This window comes from Centroberyx affinis, unplaced genomic scaffold, assembly GCF_046629955.1.
Source record: "Centroberyx affinis isolate AG114_WGS23_722 - 3 ecotype Tasmania unplaced genomic scaffold, CSIRO-AGI_Caff_v1 ptg004340l_1, whole genome shotgun sequence".
NCBI classification, from domain to species: Eukaryota; Metazoa; Chordata; class Actinopteri; order Beryciformes; family Berycidae; genus Centroberyx; species Centroberyx affinis.
In genome coordinates this window covers 23,383-48,556 of record NW_027282044.1, presented here as the reverse complement: position 1 = coordinate 48,556, position 25,174 = coordinate 23,383, and the positions used below count along the sequence as shown (strand labels likewise).

The window sequence follows — 25,174 nt, the reverse complement described above, 5'->3', positions numbered from 1 at the left end:
CTTATCTTACAAGGCCATTTGTCTTCGATCGTCAATTGTTACATCAGCTATCAGACATATGGAGACATGCAGGAGCCATGTCTTGTCATGTATCTGTCATGTACGTAACTGACCACTAAATAGATCACAGGTCTCTCTCAGTAACATCACTGACTGTGTTCATGTTGTTCCTCTCCAGTGATGCATCATTAAATGAATTGATCAGATCGACTTCTGTCTGTTTCTGTGAGCCGGTGTCAGTATCACTGTACAACACTGCTTCACTTCCCTAAAATGAGTGTCAGTTGCCTCTCTCTTGTATGCTCTCAGGCCGCAGTCACTTCTCATCCTTTGAACAAGATGCATAGGTCATTGACGGAGTCCGTGCTTTTATGCTGCAATTTCTGGGCTCTTGTATGCTCCGAAACCAGACAGTTGCCATCTCTTCTCTGTCTCACTTTTGCCATGAGAGGATGTAGCAACTCCTGTCAGCTCAGTGCTCAGCTCATTCTTCACACCCAACCACTCTCTGTTTCCTCCATGATGGGGAGCTTCACATGAGTCACGCAAGCCTTTTAAAGGGCAACAAAGTGAAATTTCAGCTTTCATGTATCCTATTTCTATGTCATTGAATGGGTTGTATTAGTGAACATTTGCTAATTCACTCATATAAAATGATGCCCATTTGGATGCAAAAACTTGAAACATTTTATGAGTTCCCAAAGTCACTCTCCTATTAATTGTCAATGGAGCAGCTCCAGGCTGTATATCTTGAAGACACCCAAATTAGTGTTTTGGCTCTCCAGTTTCTGGCTTTGGGAGATAGTCATTCATTTTCACCAAAATTGATTAAAATGCTTTAAGCCATAGGAATAATTGTACTGAATGTGAATTCTGAAAATGAATGGCATTCCTTTAAAAAAAAGGAAGTCTAAAACTTAGCAAGTTAACTTCAAACACAAGTGTTTCCAGGGATCCAGTGATAGACCAGTTGTTTTGCTCTGTATTGTTTTTAAGTTATTACAAGCCTAATAACTAATAAGAAGTCAGTTTTCCTATATAGGATATGTCATACAAAAGTGTCTCACTCTCAGTCCCCATTGCTTCACCTCTTGGTGCTCCTGGGACAGTCGTTGGTGTTAGGGGAAACAGAATGGAGGGTGTCGGACGGCGTGCCAGCTCCGCAGGCCAGTTGATGGATGGAGCTGAGTGGCCGGGTGAGGTCCACCTCCTGTGTAGCTGCTACACCAAGCCAGCAGAGTGACAAGCACTGCTGCTGGGTGCCAGGAAACGTGAGAGGGGCGAGGAGATGCAGTGAGGGGTGGCAGGAGAGTAGAAGAGAGAAGAAGAAATAGAGAGTGAAAGAAAGAAAGAAAGAAAGAAAGAAAGAAAGAAAGCTAGAGAGGGAGGAAGAGAAATGAAGGAGAGGGGGCAAGAGAAGTAGGGAGGAAGGGTGAAAGAGAGAGGGAAAGACAGAAAAGAGATGGAGCTACTCCAAAAGAAAGTACAGGCTGCTCTAACGAGCAGTAAATCTGTGTGAAACAATAAGTGGTTGGATCTAAGGGGAGGGATAGCAGTGAAGAGGAGAAAAAGGAGATGAGTGCTGAGAGATTGGAGCCAAAGCCTGGTACCTGAGGGACACTAGTTGCTTAAAAAGGGAGGATTTTCTGACCAGTGGAAAAGGCTGGACACTGTTAAGAGATTCCATTTTGGCATGGGATATGGATAGTTGTAAGCTTTGAATTCATGGAGGCATTCGCAGTGTTTCAATCTGAGCCCTCTGAAACTGTGAATCCGACACAGGTTGCACATCTGACTTGGAAAACAGTTCAAAACTTTTTTAAAGGTTTATCATGAATTTCTGCCATAATTACAGTTATAAGCACAAAATGAGCTAAAAGGAGAGGCAATATGTTTTCCTGACATTTAACAAACACTAGATTGGACCTTCTCTGTTATTAAACTTATATGATTAAATCCCACTTCCAGAACAAATTAACTGCAAAATTATCTGATGTTGTTGTATAAAGCTGACATATAGCACAGACACAGAGGCTTATAATAACCGGTTTGGTAAAATGGTATGAATAATTTTCATGAACACACATTGTTCTTCATGTTGTTTTCTTCCGATTCTTCTAAGAAATCGAATATGACATTCAGCAGCCAGCCTTGGCTCAGAATCCCCTGCTTATTTTGGAGTTATTTTTATTCAGGAGTGGAAAAATGTCAGAACTGGTGATTCCACTATGGTGCATAGGGGATATTATACACTACCTGTCTTTGAGAGAAAATATTGCCATTATTCAACTTTGTCACCAAACCTCAGATTGAAATGCAAATCTTTTGAATTTGTCACCGTATGATAAAAATAGGGCTCTATATTTTCTTTATATTGGGTTTATCGTACTGAATAAAAGCAAATTTTAAAGCAGGCAGGCTCTGTAGAATCTGAGACTGTCAGTGGCCCTGAGAAGAGCCGGAAGATTCAAGACATGGAGGCAATAAATCGCCTCCAATCTAGATGACCTTGACTGGCCAGACTGGTGCTAGTGGATTACTGTACTGTGCTTTGTAGTTTCCTAATTCCCTGTGATAAATTGTAGCTGGCACTTTGCAATATCTTGCTTTACTTTGGGTGGGTGAAATGTTATAAACAATACTAATAAAAAAAAAATCTTAGCCTGCCTGGGTACAGTCTGTCTCTGCCACCTGACACATTCTGTTCAACACTACAGTATTTATCAGATTATTTGAAGTCGTCATTATTAAATCACTTACAATAGGATGTTCAACGTCAATAGGAAGAGGGCGACGAGTGAAGCAAATATAGCTGTTTGTGTACACTCAGTCAAGGTCTTTGCTATTCAGCAGAATTGTGGAATGAAACATACTTTTATGTGCTTGCCCTTCCGCAGCATAATGTCAGCTAGTTCCACAGTGGTGAAATTGAATGCAGGCCTTGCTTCAATAAATAATCCCTGCCATCTTTCCATATTGTCCACTCACTTTTCAAACGTTCTCTCCTGTGACCAAACATGGTGGTTTGGCTCTCCCTCTGTCCAGGAGAAAATGCCTTAAGGCAAATTTATGGTTTCTGCGGTGTGCCTGGTGTTTGCGGTGTTCACGGCAAGACCGTTCTCTCCACAGAGGCACAGCAGTTCATGGTAAATGCGGTAGCAGCGTGGTGTTCGCGGAGAACGCAGAATCTCCTCCTATTGTCTATTTTTGCCAGTTGTCAGCTGTCACTTGGCTCGATTAGACTTACTTTCCCTGGTAACCAACTAACATAGCAACCATTAACCAATCATAGCCTCTAAACTGACTGCGGCGTTTGCAGAGGCCTCCACAGAGTTTCATTTTTTGAGAGGAGCACGGACCTCGGCGCGGACCCTCCGCAGACCCCCTGTGGAGCTCTGCACTCACCGCACAGACCCTCCGCACCGTGAACACCGGACACACCGCAGAAACCATAAATTTGCCTTTACAGCACGAAAGCACAGAAGGGCCTTCAGAACGTTTGTGTGCACTCATTTGACTGCATGGCAGACGAGGTTCCGGCATTGGAAACAGATTCACTTGTCAAGACGCAAGACCGTGTGACTCGCTGATTAAAAACGGACCCTGCTGACACTTGAATGTGAGATGTAATAAACACATTTGCCCTTGCTAGGAATTGTGTTTTGATGCCAAGGACTCTTCCGTCTGAGTGTCACAAGCGTTTTTGTACTGTGATTTAAAAGCGGCTCGAGCTGACGCGCTATTATGGGGTGCTTTGGAGACAGACAGTGGCGATAGCTTTTCTTGCTGGGGGGATTCGGCGTCATTGACATGACAGCCCGCAGGGCCACAACACACACACACACACACACACACACATACACACACACACACCCATAACGTGTATGCATGACTGCCAGTCTCACATGCTCTTCAAGCGCATCATCTTGACATGAAAGCCATAGATGCCTCTTGACAGTTAGCTCTCAATAAAATGTCTGTGTCCTTCGCAATTGTTTTGTCAAAGTCAGTGAGTCACAGGTGGAAAACAGTAGGGGTGAAAAACGAGTATTTGAAAATGATGTCCTCTTATGTTTTAGGGCACCAGAGTGCGTACCATTTTTAGCTGTTGACGCTCCAAAAAATGACTGCAGACTTACGTGATGGACAAAAATGTGGCACGATTTTGAGCGGAATCTAATGAGTCATTATCTACCCTATTTTCAAACCAAGTTTTGTTCCTCCTTATTATCTGCAGTACTTCAAGTTGTTGTCATGCAGGGGATCAGGTCTAAAGCCATTTCGCAGCTCCTGTGTCTCTCAGCAGTAACAGCTAATATCCCCTGTGTCTAGACTGTCTTCATTTCCTGTGCCCAAGACTTTTTCTGTTGCTTACTGTTTTGTTTTTGCTCACTTTTACCCTCTGTTTATTGTTGCTCCACTTTCTGACAGTATATTATAGTTTTATGGATGGCGCGGAGCTTAATATGATGTGATATAATGTGATCAGAAACAATAATACTCAATCATTATATCCCTCTGAAATTTGGCTTGCAATGCATCCTAGCTCGCAAGGACAACAGACGGTTGACTCAAATCCCCAATACAGCATTAAATTTACACGATTCTAAGCCATGAGGAAAAAAAATGCTGGTGCATCTCTCTGTTGGATTGCTCTTTCAGACCTTGGAAAACCACTGGAGGTGTGTGATTTATAAATACATTTAGCACTTCATATGTCTCTTAAAGTTTTCAACCTGTCTCTGCTGTTTTTTTTTTGTTTTTTTTTTCTCACATTTGTTTGGCTTGTGTCTTGGCTCCTGGACTTCCCGTCTCTCTGAGAAGGAAAAGGGCTGCCGTGACCTGGAAGTGTTTATCCCAGCATGACTCATTACCCCAACACAGAGAGCATGGTGTTGGTGCAGGGGAGCGTAGTGCTGGCACCAACTGCATCCTCTGTGCACACACAGCAACTCTCACACACACACACACACACACACACACATATAGGTATATGCAAGGATGCTCACACACGTGCACACATACACTGCCCCACCCCTTATTCCTTCCCCAGATCCATCACTGCCAGTCCTGTCTACACCCCCTCCCTTAGTGCTAATGAGTGAGGCCAGGTGTAATTAAACAGCTCCAGAAGTATTTCTCAGCCTGAATTTTTTTTTAAACGCAACGGAAAAACACACTTGCAGCCACCCAGAAGATTCAATTAGACAGGCGCAGAATGCTAATGAAGGCCCACAGTGTTTTATTTCTTGGGTGGCGTCATTTGGAAGGGGAGGTGGGGAGAGTCTTCATTTTTGGAGGTGACAAACAAAGCAGCACTTTGAGGTTAGCCAGCACTTTGCAGGGGAGAGTGCAGGTAAAACGAGGACACAACAATAGCATGAGTGCATGTATCAAGATTATCCCCACTATAAACAGAAAATGATTACACTATGGGAATTAAATCACTTTTACTGATGGCAATATAGATCATTTGCAACAAACATTCACTTTGGCTGATGAGCAAGATAACGCCATTGATAATCCGTTCCAAAGACATTTTTCATTTGTGCTATGCTATGCTACAGCTTGATCTTGATGGTTTCACATATAGAGGAAAATACATCCATCCAAGACACCAGCAAGCCTTAAAGTTTGCCCAGATACAGTGAAATAATAACAAAAATAATACCCTTTATTTGTATAGCACCTTTCATAGACAACATGCAGCTCAAAGTGCTTTACATCAATAGAAGGCAGATAAAAAAAACAGATAAAAAGATAAAATATATATAAAAGAACAAGCAAAATGCATTGCTTTAAAAGAATCAAATCAAGTAAAAATAGAAAGATAAAAGATCACAATCAAATGAAACAGTTAAAATGAAGGCTAATTAAAAGCTAAGGTGAAAAGATAAAAATAGAAATAAATTCTCCATAGTGCGACTACACACACACACACACACACAATATGGCATTATGTTTAAATATGAACTAGTCCACCAATGTATGTCAGGACACAGGTTTGATTGAGTCATCAGAGGACTCTAGCCTCAGTGATCAGTAGTGTGAGGCCAGAGGTGAGGAGGTGCTGGGAGTTTATCTCCCTTGCCGTCCCGTGGCACTGCTCCCTCCTGGCTTACCGCTCCACCCCTGCCCCCCTGTCCTCTCCCCCTGACCCTCACTGCTGCTCTTCTATTCCATTTCCCTCACAATAACAGCATGACAAATTGAGCCTGCCAGAAAACGATCTATCATTGTCCTACATCTCATCCTCCTCTGCCCTCTGTTCTTTCCCTCTCCCTCTCCCTCTCCTTCTCCCTCTCTCTCTCTCTCTCTCTCTCTCTCTCTCTCTCTCTCTCTCTCTCTCTCTCTCTCTCTCTCTCTCTCTCTCTCTCTCTCTCTCCCTCTCTCTCTCTCTCCTCCTCTCCCTGTTACAGGACATTCCCTCTTTCTCTCTGTGTATTTTTCTCGTCTTAATGGTTTCATGTCTCTCCACACGGGCACTTTATCTTTCTGCCCTTGCCCCCCCCCATAACCTCATCTCCTTGTGTCTGTTCTCTTATTGCACTGTACACTTTTGTCTTCATCTCCATCTCTCTTTCTCTCTCTCTCTCTCTCCCCCCCTCTCTCTCTCTCTCTCTCTCTCTCTCTCTCTCTTTCTCTGCATTCTCTCACGGTTTGTTTTCAGCTTGTTTACCCATGTTTCTCTATATTATTATTCTCTCTATATTTGTTCTGTCATCTTTCCATTTGCCTTACAGACACATACATTATGTTATACAGTAGTTCCCTACTTCTTATGACACCATCAGTTGTCTGTGCCCTCCTGCAATGCATTTTGTAACATGAGAATGGTCATCATAATGCGTAGTGGACTTAAAGATAAGTAGCAGTCGTCTAATAGTGTTAGTGTCGTTTTGTAGCCGTTGTAAAACCATTTCAAATCATTCCCAATCCCTACCCTTGCTTGGGGCAAAACAATTTACTTGGCTGTGACTAAATTCAGCAACTTCATGACAGTTTTCTCTACAATAAACCGAATGTTCACCATAGAGCATGAAGAAAGTATAGAGTATAGAGAGAAAACAACGTTATTGCCTTTCGTGATGAGTAAATCCTACAATTTGACAAGTAAATAATAGATAGCTCCTTCTGTCTCATTTATGCATAAGTGGAGGCTGTCCATAATCAATTAATTGTACCTGCAGGGGGCTTCTGGGAAACTCAGCAATATTCGGTGGCAGTGAGTTTAAAATATTCAGGACAGGTTTGCTTATGCATACAGTAGATAACCCCGAACAGCACAGCACTTTGTAACAAAGTAGTTTACTCCAAAAAAATCTAAATGAAACCACCTCCTCAGGTGCATATTTCACAGGAGGGCGGAATAATCAAGAGAAATGGTTGTATATCCAAATTGTGGTATTAAAACTGAAACCAGGGCAGTTGGCAAGCTCTTTACTTGATGGATTGTTATTACTTGCAGAAGAATGAATCATCTGCTGAAGTTAAAGAGCTTTTCATAAATAATTTGCCTTTTCATAAGTAATATTTGAGAATTAAAACTGTGGTGTATTTGAGGTGGCAGCTTATCTCTTTACATTAATCATTGTCAGGGGACATTTTGAAAAATGAGAAAGGGCCTTCATGGGGCAAATAACTTCAACATTGTGTTACTGATGATCATGATGATCATGATGATGTTGATGACGATGACAATGGCGGTGGTGATGGTTGTGCTAGTGGTGACAGTGATTATCATAATGATGATGATGATGATGATGATGATGATGAGGGTGACAATCAACAACAGTGGTGGCATTGCAGCTTCACAGATCGTAGTAGTAAAGCCTTTGTGGTTCGTATAAATCCTACTGTGTTGTCTCACTATTCATCCAATTTTCATGTCAGCCTAAAAATACAACACCTGCACCCTACACTATAAACACTGGCACCATAAATTCATGAACGTGCACTTACTGACAAAGGTGGAGATAAATGTCACCCTGTCCTTTATGGTTCGGCTCAGTAGGTAAAGGAAATGTTTAATACAGTCAGGTGCACAGAACAAAAACTCACGTCCATGAATTCTATTTGTGTATTTCAACGGCGACACCCAAAACGTATTCTTGTCTTGACAGAGGGTGATAAACTTTGATTGATGTTTGTGATTATGAGACATGCTTAGCATTATTGAAACAGTAAACCTCTTGGGCACTTTTTATTTCTTCAGGAAAGGAAAATGGTTTACCTCCATAAAAGCCACCCAGTCAAGTCTATCTCATTTATCTGGTGACCTCTAGAGTTGTGTCAGAAGTCCTTTAAAACAATAGCAGAGCGGCTCTCTCAGTGTTTTAGTAAGTCAGCCAACAGTAGCACCTGAATGTACTCTTGTATCTCTGATAATTATTTATTTTTGTGTTGTAGAGCCTCTTGAGCCGTGTATTAGCAATTTGTGCACAGTACTGTAATTGATTTTTTTTTTTTGGCCTTGATGATTAAAAAAAATGTGATGCATATTGGTCTTGTAGAATTGGATATACAGTATCAAAAGACAGCCGCTTTGTCTGTAAATGCTGATAGCTCTATTGCTCTGTCTTTTAATCTTCCTGCAGCATAATATGAGATGCAATTATACCAAAACTTTTAAATATTGTTGTTGGAAAGTTCTGTCTCTGTGAAATTGTTGCTATGGGCTCAGGATTATTGGCCAATTCCCAAGTGGCAGACTCAAAATACTGTAAGAGTTTTGAGGGTAATTGCAAAGCCAACCACTTGGAAAACAAGTACTATATTGGTACCCAACACACAGCCTATCACAGTCAAAAGCTCTGGAGAAAATGTTCAATTAAATTACAGCCCCAGTGGAAAGAAGATAAATACAAACTCAAGTTCAGGTGTCCTTTCGCCCTTTTCTTACCTGTTTTTCTTCCTTTACTTTGCTCTTACACAAATACAGTATGTGTCAGTAGGCAAGATGTGCACATGCATATTCAAATGTTCCTTTGATGTCATCGTCAAGTCTGTGTTAACACTCACATTGCAAGATATGACAATGCATATCTCAAAATATGCATGATTATATCAGGACATTCTTGGTAGAATTAATACATTACATGTACATTATCCACAGAGGCATTGTGCAGTTTATAAAAAATAGATAGCTATTGATTTTCAAAGAATATAGCAACAGCTTGAATTTCATGAACCATTTTATGCAGGCACTTTTCATTACTTATCATTACGTATCTGTCTTATCTAAGTTTCCTCATCAAACAACATTTACAGTAAACAATTTACAGGAACAAACCAATGAGACATTTGATCAACTCATAAAATTGTAGCAATTTACAAAAAATTATGGATTCCCACATATCCGTATTCATGGAATTATGGATTCCTTCCCAATCATTTAATAACTCTATTATTTCTACAACAGGTCTTTAATTGCTTAGTGCTGAAACTTTGGCTGTTCTGAGAGGACTTTTTCAGGCTGTGGGTTTTTCATACGGCTGTGGGTGATTTTGCAAATGCACAAGAACATTTGCTAAGCAAATGAGAGTGTTGAACGGAGTCTTTAACTGATTTTGGGGGAAAAACCAAGCCCAAAAAGCTCTCTAGAGAGAATCACTGTAAATGCTAATGTGTAAATGAGCAAGGAGGCGCATATTTTCAGATTTCGCACTCTGCCAAGGATGACTCGATTGATTCAGTGTGCCAGCAGTTACTAGTGATCTAGTAAATAATTTGAGTCTAGTCTAGTCCTGCGACATTTGGAACAGATTCACCCCATCAAACCTTTCGTTAAATTTGAATTTGAACCACTGTTAGAGATGTTAAAACATACCACATGTTCCCTTGGCAAATCTACATTTTAGCTCTACCTGCCCTCTTGTTCACCTTTTGCCCAAGGTGGTCCCTGCAGCACTTCCTTCAGCTCTCTCGCTCTCAGGCTTCTGTGGTGTGGTGGTTGACCGTTGGCCTTGTGGCTGTGGCTGTGTTTTTGCCCCAAGCAGAGAAGGGGACTGAGAGTTCAGGGGTCTCCCAGGCTAGTTGGAACAGAGACATTCGCTGTCTCATCCCAGACATAATTGTGAGACCCCACCGAGCACAAAATCTAATCACAGTTACAACAGAGGGGGAGTGAGAATAAGACGCAGGTAATTATTGTTCGAAAACACACAGACTGGATGGCATTTAAAAACCACAGGACAAAAGTGAAGGTTTCCCTGGCCTTTATACTTTCGAGCAGAGTTGCCATATACTGCAAACTGCATTCAGCTGAAAATGTAAATGTTTGGGATGATAAAGTTTTTGACAAGTATTGAATTTAGCCAGTTCCAAGTTCTTTTAAGTTCATCCACAACATTAGTGAGTACATGCCCCTGCTATTTCTTTCTTTCTTTCTTTCTTCTCTGTCTTTCTTTCTTTCTTTCTTTCACTCTCTATACTGCCACTGCCCTTTCATTCTCTCTCTGTCGCTCTCCCTCTCTCTCTGTGTCCTTCTCTCTTCCACTCATCCTCTTACCCACTATCTCCTCCTGCCTCAGCCTGCATCTAATCCAGTGTTTACAGCAGTAGTGGGATGATAGAGCTCATCAGCACTCTTTAGTGTGACTGACAGAGTCGCTGCTGTCTCTGCTCTAGTCTATCTCCCACATACAGTGGCTTTGAAAAGCATCCAGAGCTGGACAATGGGGAGTGTTAACGTTTCAGCAGTATCTATTATAAAGTAGACCTCATGTCATGTCCAGATACAAACTGGGTCTTTCTGAATGATCTTTTGAAAATCTTTAAAGGGATTCTCCTGGAGGACTTGTGTATTTCTTTTATTCTCTTTGTCCACCATTTCAATGAGATAGTACAGACCCAGTTTGCTTTTATTTAATTGACATCCTGTGCTGCCTCAATTACTTGCTCACTCGTTTATTTGGTCACTCGCTCACTCTCTTAATCACTCACCCAATCACTCAGTCACTTACTTACTCACCCACTCTTTCACCCACCCACCCTATGGCAATATAAAGCGCCTTCTATTGTATTTGTATGACCACGATTCAAACATTTCAGATGCAACATGAAAGGGGCTATAGCTAAATCTGTGTGGCGGATTCCTTTGTGGTATGTATTATGTGTAATTAGTTCCACCCAATTAAGGTGGACAGGATTTCAAAGCCTTTGGAGATAACTGTCATATTGTTTTATTACGACGTCTTTGTCCGTAAGTGGCGGCTTCGCTAATACAGCCGTTCACACAAGAGGTTTACATAACATTCTTTTCATATGGCTGTTGTCTCACTTATGCTGCTGATGAGTGTCTTGTGATATTATATAGACATATGAATTACATAAATATGAAGACATTGAAATACATATTGCGATATATTGAAAAAAAGAATATGTTCAGGGAATGGAGTAGAGCGGCATGTGAATGTTAAACGGAAGGCGACACAAACATTGAAAGATACTGCAGATACATATTAATCACTATTTATAATATGCTCCCCCAGCTTAGGAAGGGCCAGTCAAGCATGCCATTAAGCCTGATGAGAGGTGCCCGGGAGGGGAAGGGTAATAGTAGTGCAGTGGGGCTTCAGGGTGGGTGGCAGAGGGGAGAGATGGATGAAGAGGAGGAAGTCTGCTGTCCAGGATGCCCTGTAGAATCTCCTCCAGATCCTTCTCTCAAACAGGCCTTTTCAGCCCCTATTCAAAAAGCAGTAATTGCATCATTTTTCAAGGCCCTTGCCTCTGTCTGACTCTGAGGCTGGCTCCATTAATCAAACTAATGGAGAAGTAAGTGATTTCAAAATATAGGCTTTGATCATGCACCCTCTATCCTCCCCCCTCAACTCCTCCTTCTTCTCAGCTTTAGCAGCCCCACTCCTCCCACCACTCCCCCTCATGCACTTCACCACATATGGAAAGGGCTGTGTGAGTGAGAGGTGTATTTCTGTATTAGGCCCTCTTGGGTTCCTCTTAATGTGAGGTTTTGCTTTTGTATATTCCCACAGTCCTATGGCTCTCCATCTTGATTAGAGTTGATTTCCAGTGTAAGAGAGCACCATAATGCATATATGTGCTTGTAGAAAATGGTCACTCTAAAATCATTGTGGCCTATTAACGAACAGTATGTCCCGAGGAGTCACAGTTCAGACACATTTATTGATCTTGATGAGAGAGATTAAATTAAAGTGCTCCTCAGGTATATTGAAAAGCTTTGTGCCAACTATAAAGCAGTGTAACCATTACTTGCGGCCACTACCGGAGCACACTGGCAAATTAGATTTCTTCCGAGCAAGCAGTAAACCACTGCTCAAGGAAAAAGTCTCTTTGTATCTGTGATGCAACCGCAGTGGTCTTAGGGGAATACAAAAAAAAAAGGCATGCAGACAGGGTTTATTTACATTTCACTAATTTATTGTCTGTACCATTGTAGCCCATTCAGACTTTGCTCTAATTGCCCCAGAGTGTTGTTTACTGGGAATTAATGTCCATAAAACTGTTGTAAAAGCACTTGTGGCCTTGAACAAGCATCATACATGCCATAATGGCACTCCTCTGGTCGTTGTTGCATCCACACTGCTGATTCAGAGAACAGCTCAAAAAAACATTTCATAAAACTCCACTTAAAAAAAAACAAAAAACAAAAAGAAAACGCATTAAGCACACACTATGTTGTTGGTGTTGTTGGCTATAGGCCAGGTCTCTAACATTGTTAGGGGGCTGTAGCTGGCAATGTGCCATTACCTCCTCCTCCCTCTCTTCCTTTGTAGCCTCCTCAGCTGTCAGCACTGTTTGGAATTAGCATCGTATGAAAACTTAAACTTTCATACTCCCTCTCTCCACAAACACCTCCTCTTTCCCATGGTGTTCAGAGAAGACGTGTCTTGCCCTGTGCTGTTGTAATTAGGATGAGATTCATGTTCATCTTTGGCCCAGCTAACCTCCCACCATTCCCTCTCTTGCTCCCTCATTTCTTCGTTATTTCTCTGGTTGTTATTTGCCTGCCCACTTATCTTACTTACTTACGTCTGATCAGGAAGAGTTTGGTGCACAGAGGCTGTCTACTTACTCTGACCTGTAATACTCACCAGCACTAAGAAGTCCATGATTTCTCAGAAGAAGAGAGAAACAGCATTAATGTAGACCCAGTGGGCACATTGCAGTGATTTATAATAGAGCTCTATTGAATGTTGGATTCAAGGTTGTTCTCTTTTTAGGTGAAAAACAAAGCATTACACCATGTCCCAGATGTACCTGTTTGTCATTTGTTATGGACTCTGTTCCTGGACCCTAATCCTTTTTTTTTTTATTTTAGTCTCAGCATATTTGCTCGGTCTTTTCACTTCAAAACATCTCTGTTTACTCCCCTGAAGTCTAGAGGCAAGGGGAGCGAGCACTCACATATGCCGAAAAAAACTTCTGAGATAATTTAAGTGCCATTTTTATTCTACTGCACATCTGACCAATAAAGTAACGTGCTCAAGTGAATAAAGTGCAAAACATTTTGTGTTGCCTATTTGTCAGTGTAAAAGATCCATTGAAAAGACTTGCACCTACAGTATTACAGAGACATCACATGGGTCACTAGAGCTGTAGACAATCACCGTGGAATCACCAGGGATTGGAAGACAGGAATAATCAAGTGACCATGCATGGATGAATGATCAGTTCAGATGAGTAATGTATGTCGCGAAAGATATGCAAAAAAGAGAAAATAATAAACAAATGAAAAAAAATATGCAACACCAAATACATACAGAAAGACAACAAAGTTAAGAAAATGCTTACATAAACATACTTGCATACATACAAATACTTATAAATTCTACAGTACTGGATACAGTACAGAGAAATGTCTGCAATAGGTCAAATATATCTGCATTGTGGGGACAAAGAGAAGGATATAGGGTCACACTGTAGCAAACGCCTCAGACACGTGTGAAGGCATATAATCCTTCAATTCCAATGACACTTAAGTCGGTGACTGTATGACCTTCAGTGGAAAAATATTTCTACAAATTGCTCCATGATGTACATTGATGAGTATGTGCAAGTGTCTGTTGGTTTTGTCAATGTATTGTAGACCACAAGGACAGGAATGGAGGTCTATCACATTATAGATGCTGTTTAGTACCCAGATATTTTCAGTTTCTAATAAAGGCAAATGCTATGCAGTGGGGAAAATATGTTTTGTTACTTTGGTTTTCACCACTCCTGGTGGATGTGTTTTTCACACTTTTAGACTCACACTTTTAGAAGTGGATTCCAGAGAATCCAGAAGTGTCAAGCCCTGATAAAAGTAAATAAAGGTCAATTCTATTTTCCCTCATAAGGTGCTACAGGCTAGCAGACATGGATTAAACCTAGTCAAAGACTAAAATTGATTTAAATTAGTCCTTGAGCCTAGTCTTGATATAACTGCATTTGTTGCTGTATATAATGTGATTAGTTATGCTCCAGGACTAACTGAAGGCTTAAATTAAGCCTCCAAGGAGGTAGAATTAATGTCAGGTTAACTACTCTGGTTAGTAGCAGTGCAGCAGAATGTGCTGTGCAGAAATCACCATTCAGCACCAACAGAGGCTAAAGACTGTAAATGCTGATTAGTCCAGATTTTTATTAATCCATGTCAATGTTTTTTTATATATATGTTCAAAATTTACATAGCAAAATTTGCATAGCAACTGGCCCCTTTATACGCTGTTGTTAGTAGCATCTGATCTTAAACTTCACAAAAATTGCAGTAAATGTCGTCTACATATGCTGCATTTCCCTGAGGAAATGCAGGTGAGTGTACTTCACTGGACAGACCATTCAGCTGTTAAAAAAATAAAAAAAGGAGTGAAAAACTAAGATGATAGGAGTGGATGCTACGCCGTTGAATCTTGCCTGACACTGTTCTACTCATCACATCCTGACTAAGCTGTCATATCTTAATACCAACTTCATTTCTTTTTTTCAGGTTCTCAGCTCACTTTTGTTTTTACCCTCCTCTCCTGACAGCCCTCAGTCGAGTATTGACTTTCAGGCAGTTTCCGCAGTATGAGTGTGTGATTGTGTAGCCTAAAGCAAGGATTACAGGAGTGTGTGTCTGTGTAAATTTGTGTGTGTGTGTGTGTGTGGGGCTATGTGTGTGTGTTCTTACCTGGTGGCAGTAGTGCCTCCTTGGAGGCAATGTGAGAAACAGGTCTGCAGCGCGCAAAGGGATTGATAGACTTCGACAGCCATGAGTGTTGTGCAAGGACACAGCACTGTAGCGAGGCACAGCAACTACTCCTCCATACCGCGATGCCGGGCGAGGACACTTGTGCAACCATTTCAACTTGTAAGAAGAAAAGAGGTCTATTTCTGGCTGTACAAAACCGAGCAATCAGTTAGGTCTAAGCTTTCTACTTTGCCAGTCTTTTTGTAGAACAAAACTGAAATAGCGACTAGCTGGGATTCACTTGCAGGCCATTCTCTCACAAAACACAATTATATGAAGTTTGAATTAAAGAGTTTGTAGATTTCGGTTTATCCCACTTTTGTAAGGTGCTATCCATCCTGCTGTGAATGCAGAAATGACTAAAGGGGCAGCTTAATTATTCATATGTTTCCAAATAAAAATCACTTACGTCTCTCTTAAGATGTGTTTTTTAGGGTGTGAGGTTCAGTATGAAAGAGAGGTCTGTGATCCATTATTCTGAGTTAATGGGCCTGGAATGGTACTGAGTGCTTTTATGGAAAACAATTATTGTATTCCACTCACCTGAAATCACTCAACTAATGTTAGGGAATGACGGCATACATTATTCAGTTGCATTCCAATACATTTTAAAAATCAGAATGTGTTTTTTCTGATCTGTTTGCCAGGATCCAGTCCCATGAATTACTGATTTTCATTTTCACCACTATTGGCTTGTCAACCTCATTTTGAGTTTTGCAACTTATGGATTTGGCCCAGGTGTCCTTAGGGCTACTTTCATTCAATGTATCTCATTGTGTCCCCTGGACCAATGATGTCTCACTCCTCAGCCTTGATCATTCCTGACCAAAAGCAGCAACAAAGAGTTGCTTTACTCCAGTGGGAATCCAATCAAAAAAAAAAAAGGACCATAGAAAAAATTTAGTGGGTTGGATCCAAGTAATGTTTCCCTTACATTTTTCATTGAAAAATACTGAAAGGCAGATTGTTTGTTCATGTATCTGATGCAAGGATCACAATCATAGTCACAACTGCATGCTATAAAAACAAAATCCTCATCCTTGTTTTCCAGAACATAAAGGCTGTAATGTGATAATGTGCACAAATAGTAACATATGCTGTGTGTTCTCCTTTTACATGTTGTTATAATAAGTACCCTAATGTAACACTACATTTGTTTTGTGTTTGTTGTTGTTATTTCAATATAAAATCCATGTTAATGTGTTGCAATGTGCTGCTTTTTACAGTACATTGACTATATAACTGCTTGTCCTTGTGCTGTAACTCTAGTCACAGATCAACAAAATAATTCTTGGTGAGGTAATCAGTTTCTTCTCTGTTAATTACTGTGGGTTATTACATCAATCAGTTGTGCAATAAAAATTCAATTGAAATTAACATCAAAGATGCACAACATAAATTTCCCTCAGGTGCAGTGGTTTACTTTATGTTCTAGACTTACCTAAGGGCACCTTGTAGAAATGCAAAGTAATGTATAGCTTCCTCTTTTGCCAAGATGTATTGTTGTGTACCTTGGTGCCTTGTTAAAATGCTAACTAAGTGTGAATCCTCCTGCAGCTACAGTACCCCTCCCTGCTCAAACCGGTGCTCGCCCACATTGTCACACACTTATTGAATTACTTGCTTTTAAAATATATAAGGTGTGTGTTTTTGGCTGGGCCGGCAGATAGCGTAGACATAGGTGACAAGCTGCCCAAAGAGTTGGTCTGTCTTATTTTAAGCAAGTTAAACATTTTGAAATGCACCACCAAATGTGCCAGCAGGAGCCTGTGATGCCTGTAGCAGAGTTTAACTGTGACACATTTACAAAAAGCACTTCTGATCGATTGCATAGAATAATTTGCTAGGAGTCAGCTAGCCACTTGGCTAGCTAGTTATCTAGGCTGTAATTATTAAAATTTACCTAATATTTAAAATTGAGGCATATGTGGAGCAGTGGCCTCTGCTGACGAGCAGATCCATCCTCTGTTCTCTGTATTTGCTGTGAGCAAAGCATGGCAAGTGACAGGCGAGATGGAAAAAAGTAAGAGGGAATTAGCGTTGGTGAGTGGGTAGCTGATGAAGTGGTTAACCAGTTGACTTGTTTTGACAGTAATTGAGTAAATGAGGGGGACAATGTGTTAATAGCATTATGCAAAAGTGGAAAAAGTATTGATAGCAATCACATGCCAAATGTATTAGGTTCTGATGAGTACAATCAAGGCTAATAAAATGTAGTCATGTAATAACACAGTTCATTCACCATGGAACCTGAGTGGCCCAGCCACCACTGTGCACATCTAGTCTTGTTAAATGGCTAATATTCAAGCAATAGTGTGACTCATGCAATACTGATGTCATCAGGTGAAGGTCGGTGGGGTTTTGCAGGTTTGACAGGTGGAGAGTATGGGGAAATAGGGGGAGTATAGGGGAGAGTAGGGGGAAATTCATATAATAGCAACAGAGGGATGTTGGTGTGATGTGTTGAAATCCATGGCAACCAAGTTGACAGTTGCATGATGTGAAAAAATAGCGGGCTGCTCTAAAACCCTCACCCTGAAGGTCCTTATGATCTGTCTGAATGCCTGAACTGAGGAGGCTGTTCTGAGGTTTCTGAACGCTTCAACCTTTGCTATGGTATTCATAAAGTTTCATACCTAGTTTTAATCCCCTTAGTGAGTCTCAGAAATCTCAGTGACAAATTCCAGCTCAATACACATATAACAGCCCAGGGAGGGAATATGCGTATTATATTATATTATACATATAGAGACACCAATTAAGGAGTAACCAGTTCATCATTTTAGATGCCAACAATGCAAAATGGGCAATTGTACATTCTGATAATACTCAATACATACACACACTGTATGGCAGCCAAGCACGCCCCTAGACTACCTCTAATTTTAGTTCATATGTTGAGGCTAATGTGCCAACTGGTGAGTCTACCAGTGGGGGCATTAGCTATTCCACTCATGGCTAGTGTTGGCCTGTGGGAAGCTAACCGCACGCTGAGAGGAGCTTGCAGCCTTAGTGGCACGGCAGATGGGAGCAGTGATTCTATTTTAATGTCACACACGTGTGCCATCTTCTGGGGAGGGCTGCATGGTCTGGAATACTGACAGGGGAAGGTCAGGAGAGATTTGTTATCAGATGTTGGATATCACTAAGGGTTATAGATAATAACCTGAGTGACAGAAGCCTTCCCCTTGGTTTCATCAAGTGCTGTACCTTTTCAGCATCAAGTATTGCTTGATGGGAGGATGGTAGATGGGTGAATCCAAAATATTTGACATGTTTTGACATGACATGCAGGTGTGAATTACCTGTATGTGCATGTCAACATGTATGTTTGTGGCAAGGCATGCTTGTCTGTGCCAGCCTAAAGGTGTACTCCTCTGAGGGCAGTTGGCACCTTTGTGTTCTCCTCTGTGTCGATGGAGCAGATGAAGTGGTCTGAAGGTGTGTTTCCACAGCAACCGCACACCGTCTGTGGCCAGGCTGGGGTTCCGAGGGACTATTGTGAATATTTTATGACAGACCTCATTACTCCTCCCTTGCTTCTTTGTGAGGGCCTAGCACTGAAAGAACATGGAAGGTGTGACAGCTCAAAAAACCTTTTCACTGTCCACCCCTCTTCAAATTACTGCCAAATACTAAGCCTTTCTATGAAAGGCACCCACTTCAAACAGACAGAACCCACTGGTTGCTATGCACCCAGACCTGACCTTAAAACCATGGTGCATTTACTAGTAGTGATGAATCCACTGTTATTGAGCTCGCACACACAGAGCGAGAGAGAGAGGGAACGGAGAAAGAGAAAGAGAGAGTGTGCTAAGCGCAAACCTGCATTCTGAGTACTTCAGTGATGACAAAATTAAACAACCTCTGCATCACTGTCCTCACTTCATCATATACAAAGCTTTCTTGGCTAACGTCATTCTCTATTCCTCCTCTGAAGTGTGGCAACAAACACCAAACGTGCCAAGATAGATAGATAGATAGATAGATAGATAGATAGACAGATAGAGAGAAGACACATGTACAGTTTAATAAAAGACAACCTTATGTTTGCTGCCACATGAGCAGATCCATTAAGACTGTTTTTGATTTTTCTCAGTGTATCCATCACCAGATGCATTAATATGCTGTGTATTGTCAAATATATTTTGCAGACTATAGCTAGTAGGGTTTTGAATCTCATTCAGGTTATGAAGGAGCCTCATTCCAACAATGACAATCTTAATACACTATGATAAAAGGTCTTTTCAGGTGTTACTTAACTGCTTCTTGTTGGAATACGATCTTGCAGCCTTCATGGTGAGGTAAGCTACTCAACCTTGTTTAGAGCATTAAACCATCTTAGCAGGATTTCCATTAACATTTACAGAACTTACAATAATCTATTCATCTCCGATGTCATCTTTTTCATGCCACTGAAGTACATCAAACTACATTCAAGGGTGTATCCATATTGATGCAGTTATCTCTATTGTAAATAGCAAAGGGCTAAAGATTTGTTGCTCTGGTTACAATCAAACTAATGAGAACATTTATGATCATTAAATCCTGCATGCTTGCATTAATCAGAAGGTAATCAAAAACTTTAATTACATTAAAAGTGCTGTCTTCTACAACCAAATGTAGCCTCACTAGTTTTTAAGCGATCATTCAATTAACAGCAAACCCAGTCAGTAAACAAATACATTTGTTGAAATCTTTCTCCAGCTGGGAAGCAGGGTGCTTATTCTGTCACATGGTTGTAGTTTGTTGATTGCAGATGCATTGTATCTAGATCATTATCTAAACTGTATGCTGCTTGGGAGGAGTGGTGATTTGCTTCGCTTGCAAGATCTAACAAACACTGTAATGTTAGCAAATGAGAAAGTCCTGATCATAAGATAAATAATGTGTGTGTGTACATGTGTCTATAAGCAAAGCATAGTCTTTTATCATTGGTGCTAGATTCATCCTAAATTTGCAAGGACAAGCTATATTCCAGCACAAGGGAAATACAATAGGTTGAAGAAATAATCATGGTGATGGTGTATAGCTGATGCTGCAAGCAAACAGCTTATGAGCCCAAGTTCCAATCCAAGTATCAATCCAAGTACAACACAGTTTAAATAGCAATCTTACCTTAAATGTATTCACTCATTGATTAGGAAAGCTCTTTAAGTAATTTAACAATGCCTTGTTATTAATAAGAAGAGCTACAAGATAGTATAGATGGCACTGTTGATGGAATTAAAGTCCCTGATTACGTTCTAATTACTACAAGCACAATGAATTTAATTATCAAAAATGGTCTCATTATTTTGGTTATAATGAGAGCAACAAATCATGTCAAATCATAGTCTGTTGCATCTAACAAGCAATAGTTACAGATAGATATGAGATAAGAAAGTTATATTTGTGGCCTTGCATGCGCTTTCCCATGTTATCTTCAATCATAGGCTGTTGTTAATTCATGAAGGATACTTGTGTATGGAACATAATCACTTTAAATCACTTTACATTTTTGGTCTGATCTGTAACAGTTCTATTTGGCTTCTTTCAAAATAATTACTGTAGATAGATAGCAAGATAGATAAATAGATGCATGCATACATACAGTACATACATGGCATCAAGAGTTCAAAATATGTCTTTGCACCAACATAATGAACATGTGGTAAGTGGCTTAACAGGTGGCAGTACAAAATTCCAAATTGGCCTGTCAAACTCAATATATATAAACAAAATATCACTGAAGCGAATATCATTAAGTTAATGTTGAGAGTTTTTGCATTCAGGAGACTCGTCTTTAGTTGTTTGAAGCTCGCCCAAACCTCACCCCCCCATTTTCACATATGCTTCAAATCCTCCTAACTGCAATTCCTCTCAATCTCTTTTCAGCTGTCATGCTTTTAAATTTAAGTTGGCATTTTCTGGCTGTCTTTGTGGCATTACTACTGTATAAGAACATGCCTGGGGGTACTTTGCTTCTCTGATTATAGATCTTACTGTAGCCAGGCCTCAGCTCTATCAACATTATAGAATATTCCTCAGATGTCACTCCAGCCTCTTGTCTATGCCTCCTTCTAAACCATATTGCTCTCCAGAGTTTCACTGTTACATCATCTGCTGAAATGAATGGAAATAAAGAAAACACATAAAGCTGAAATTACACTGCCAGGATGTCGATAACATTTAAGGTCTCGAATGGATTTTGAGGCTTTGGTGTGATAACAAATTTTAGGCAAGGGGGAAAACCCTTGCTTAGTTCAAGTGAAATAGGCCTATGTGCAATTAGGAAAGGCATGAGCAGGCAAAATAATGTAGGAATTGTACTGGCACACAAGGGGCTTTTGTATTTAAGAGCTGCTAGTCTTGAATCCTAATGAGAAACTCCCTTAAGTACTGTAAGCGCAGTAGGTTTTGTGTCAGCCCATTCCAATTAAAACCTTAATTCACATTTTGAATGCGGAAATGTAAAGCACATTTGCCAGTCAAAAATAAGGGAGAAGCCAAACAAACCATGAATGTTGGGAGTCCATTTTGTGTTTTCCTGTTTATTAGTCTGTATTTTCAAATTCCAGGAAGTTCAAAAGAGTGGCCAGTCTCATTTTTAGCTTTCTCAGATTGATGTGGGAGGAAGGGGGAACAATGATTGACTTATGATGGTGACCTATAAATTAAGCACAGTGTTCAATTTGTCATGGCAGCTCTTAAACACATCAACACTCAGGCACAGTATGTGTTACTTGTCACAGCAGTGAGGTTCAAGAGCAGCTCACAAACCTCATTCCGCATTTAGCTTACTGAGGCTGTATTCCTCGAGTAACTAAAGTTGTTTACTTGAGCTATTTCAAGAGTTGAACTGGTTCTGCACCTCTCAAGTGCTGGGCTCTGGTGTGCCTAAGGCTTCAACAAAACACTGCATCCCAGCTGGTACACATTAACTAACCCACACTACTTGACTTTGTCATCTCCATTATGGCATCTGACAGTTTTTGTCTGGAACAATGGATGCAGTTCAAGGAGCTGTCTTCTCTTTTGAACATCATGGTTATTCTTCAAGGCAGACAATAGTTTCCACTGTCACATTTTCCTGAGGACCAAAAAGACATTATCATATTTGAATAAATGGATTACTCACACACAAAAGGATTTCGCTGATTTTCCCACCGTACAGATTACAGCTCTCTTGGTTTTAATGTATGGAGTTGTGGTGAATTGTTGTGCCTATGCTGTAGATCCTCAAACCACGTTTGACTGATGAAAGAATGTCAAGTTATTTCTCTTATCATAGCAAACATTTCTTCTGTGTTATTGTTTGCTTTCCTTCAAAATAAATATCTCAGTGAAGAGTTGATTCTGAGTTGATTATATATATGTGAAAACATCATTCTTGCACCATCTGCAAAATGAAAGACTTTGGTACTTTGTGCATTGACAGACAGAAAAAATAAATAAATAAATAAAAAGTGAAATTATGTGATGCTAAAACTCAAACACTGTTATTAAAAAAAACACAGGTTCCATTTACATATCTTGACATAAAAACTGTTCAATATTCTTTGCTGACACACACCTACACCCCCCCCAACCACACACACACACACACGCACACACGCACCTATGAATCTACAGTTTAGCTTTCACTTCCATCTATCTGCTTCTTCCATCCTCTTGTTCACCTTTTGCCTCAGGTGCTCCCTGCAGCACTTCCTTGAGCACTCCGGTTTCCTTTCTCTCCAAATCTTTCTTTGTTCCACACCTGCAGACAAATGCATACGCGCATGCGCGCACACACACACACACACACATACTAGTACTTCTACCTGGTGCCTGAGGGTTCAATGAGATAGGAGTGAGATATCTCCTTTCTTCTCTACCTTTATCACATTTGAATTGTCCTTTATGATAAATGCCTATACTATATGAATAACAATAAAAATAAAATAGTTTATGGGCATAAGTCGCCAATTAAGTGAGCTGCTTTCCGTTCCTAAGCTTGTATTATCATTACAAGTTTAACCCATTAGAAGAAACTATAACAGTTCTGCAAGAGATGGTGTGAAACCTTCAACCACTGTTCAACAAACCTGATGTTGATCATCATTTCTCATACTACATATGAACTGGCAGTTGCCAAGAGCTCAATTGAAAACCTTATAGATGAAGCCAAATGCCTCTGTAATGCAACGGACTGCAAGAGTCTCATTAACGCCAACCAGCCAGATTAATAACAGATTACAGTAACACATTCAACCACGAAATGCAGGAAATGAAGTTGAAGAAATTCAAAAGAGACATGATGGATTATAAAAATGAGCAGCTTTATCCCCGGCTGTCACGTGACCCACAGCAGATGCGCAGGAGACACACATCTAGCGACTGGTCGAGCAGTTCAGCCTGTGAGAAGTTTAACAAGCAGCCAAATGTTTTCTTGTGGAGAAACACAAGAAAAACACCCTCATATCAACAGCAGATCATTGGAACAAATCCAAAAAATAAGAGGATACCAGGATGCAGGAGCAGAAGGGGGAAAGGGCCAGCGACCCATGCACCAAATTATCATTCTGCTTCCAGAGACAGGTCTTCATCCTGTCCTCGAATGAACTACTACCCAAACACAAGTACACTCCACATTGGTCTTTTGTCCCTAATTTATCAGTCCCCCAATTTGATAAAATTCAGTAAATATTTAGTAAATCAAAAAGCACCTTTATTCCTCAAATAAACCATTTAATCAATGCTTTCTGCAGACTGGTGGAAGAAGAGGTTAATGAAAGATTTTGCAATCACAAATACATACACATATGTTAAAAAATAAGAGAAATGTTCAGAGATGCAAAATATTATGGAAAATAAACCTTCAATCCGTTTGAATCCTTTGAAGGTGATTGTCCAAAATGGGCTTGAAAACAACTGTCTTTCTGACAAAGAGGCCAAGTTTCTAATCAATAAGTTTCCAATCATGCCAATGATATATTGCTCACCTAAATTAGATAAATCACTCATAGACCCATCCTAATTTTTTCTGGCAAAGAGAACATTTCAGAATTTGAGGTCCATAGCTTCTTGGTATGAATGTGATTTGATTGAACTAAATGGTTTCACCAGTGACCCACAAGCACCTTATTTAAGATAGAGGTGGACCATGTCTTGTTGTCGGTCGAATGCGACCCCGTACTTTTGAATTGATTAGAATTGTGTGTCATAAAATGTATTTTGTGGAGTACAGTGATCAGCTTTCTTTGGGCTAGCCCTATTGCCTACATTTAGAAGGAATGAGATGATTTGACTCCAAGCTCCTGGGACACACATCTCGTTGTTTTTGCACCACTGAATAAATCCGAAGCGGGTCACTAAGTCCAGCAGCTGTTTGGTGTATGATGGCATCTCCATCAACAATGGTGGGCTATCCATTTGAATTTAAGGGCGGTTTTGAAGGCGTATGGCCTCCCTCTTTAATTTCAAGTAAGAGATGCAGCATTTCAACCGTGGAGGTAAATATTGCTCTTGCACTCACTGGGGGCCTCTTGCAATTTGATGAGATCAATCTGGAAATGAGGGAGCATTAAAATCAAATCATGGCTCTTCCAAGGTTAGAAGATCGATTGGCAGCTTTTGGTGCGGTGCTACACACTAGCTATTATTGATGAGCATGGTGTTGTTGAGTAAAAATACAGCAGGGCTCTGCCAGTTATATGTTAGGACACCATAGAGTTATCAGTCTTCATCGCTTTGTGTGAAAGGGATTCATTTAGACACTAATGATAGCAATTTGCAGGAGGAGGCATGCATTGAGAGGTAAGCATGACAGATGTCAAATGTGTGCAGTCCTGTGACAGGTGGAAGAGCTCTATAATGAAATGGTCCGTTTAACACCAAGGTTGGTTATTTTCAACTGTACTGAGTGGTGTTAGGGCACTGTGACTGGCAGACAGTGGGATACCTGAGGGCTAACGGAGATGGACTATTGAAGGCTATGTGGTTCTCATAATTCTCTCTCTC

The 25,174-nt window shown here is 40.5% G+C and overlaps 1 protein-coding gene across 1 annotated transcript in view; it reads left to right on the top strand.

The window, feature by feature from the left end:
* Nucleotides 1-25,174, top strand: part of LOC139664630 (glutamate receptor ionotropic, delta-1-like) — a gene marked incomplete at its 3' end in the record, with an annotated part of 202,338 nt that overhangs the window by 161,558 nt on the left and 15,606 nt on the right. The gene's annotated exons all lie outside the window — the stretch shown is intronic.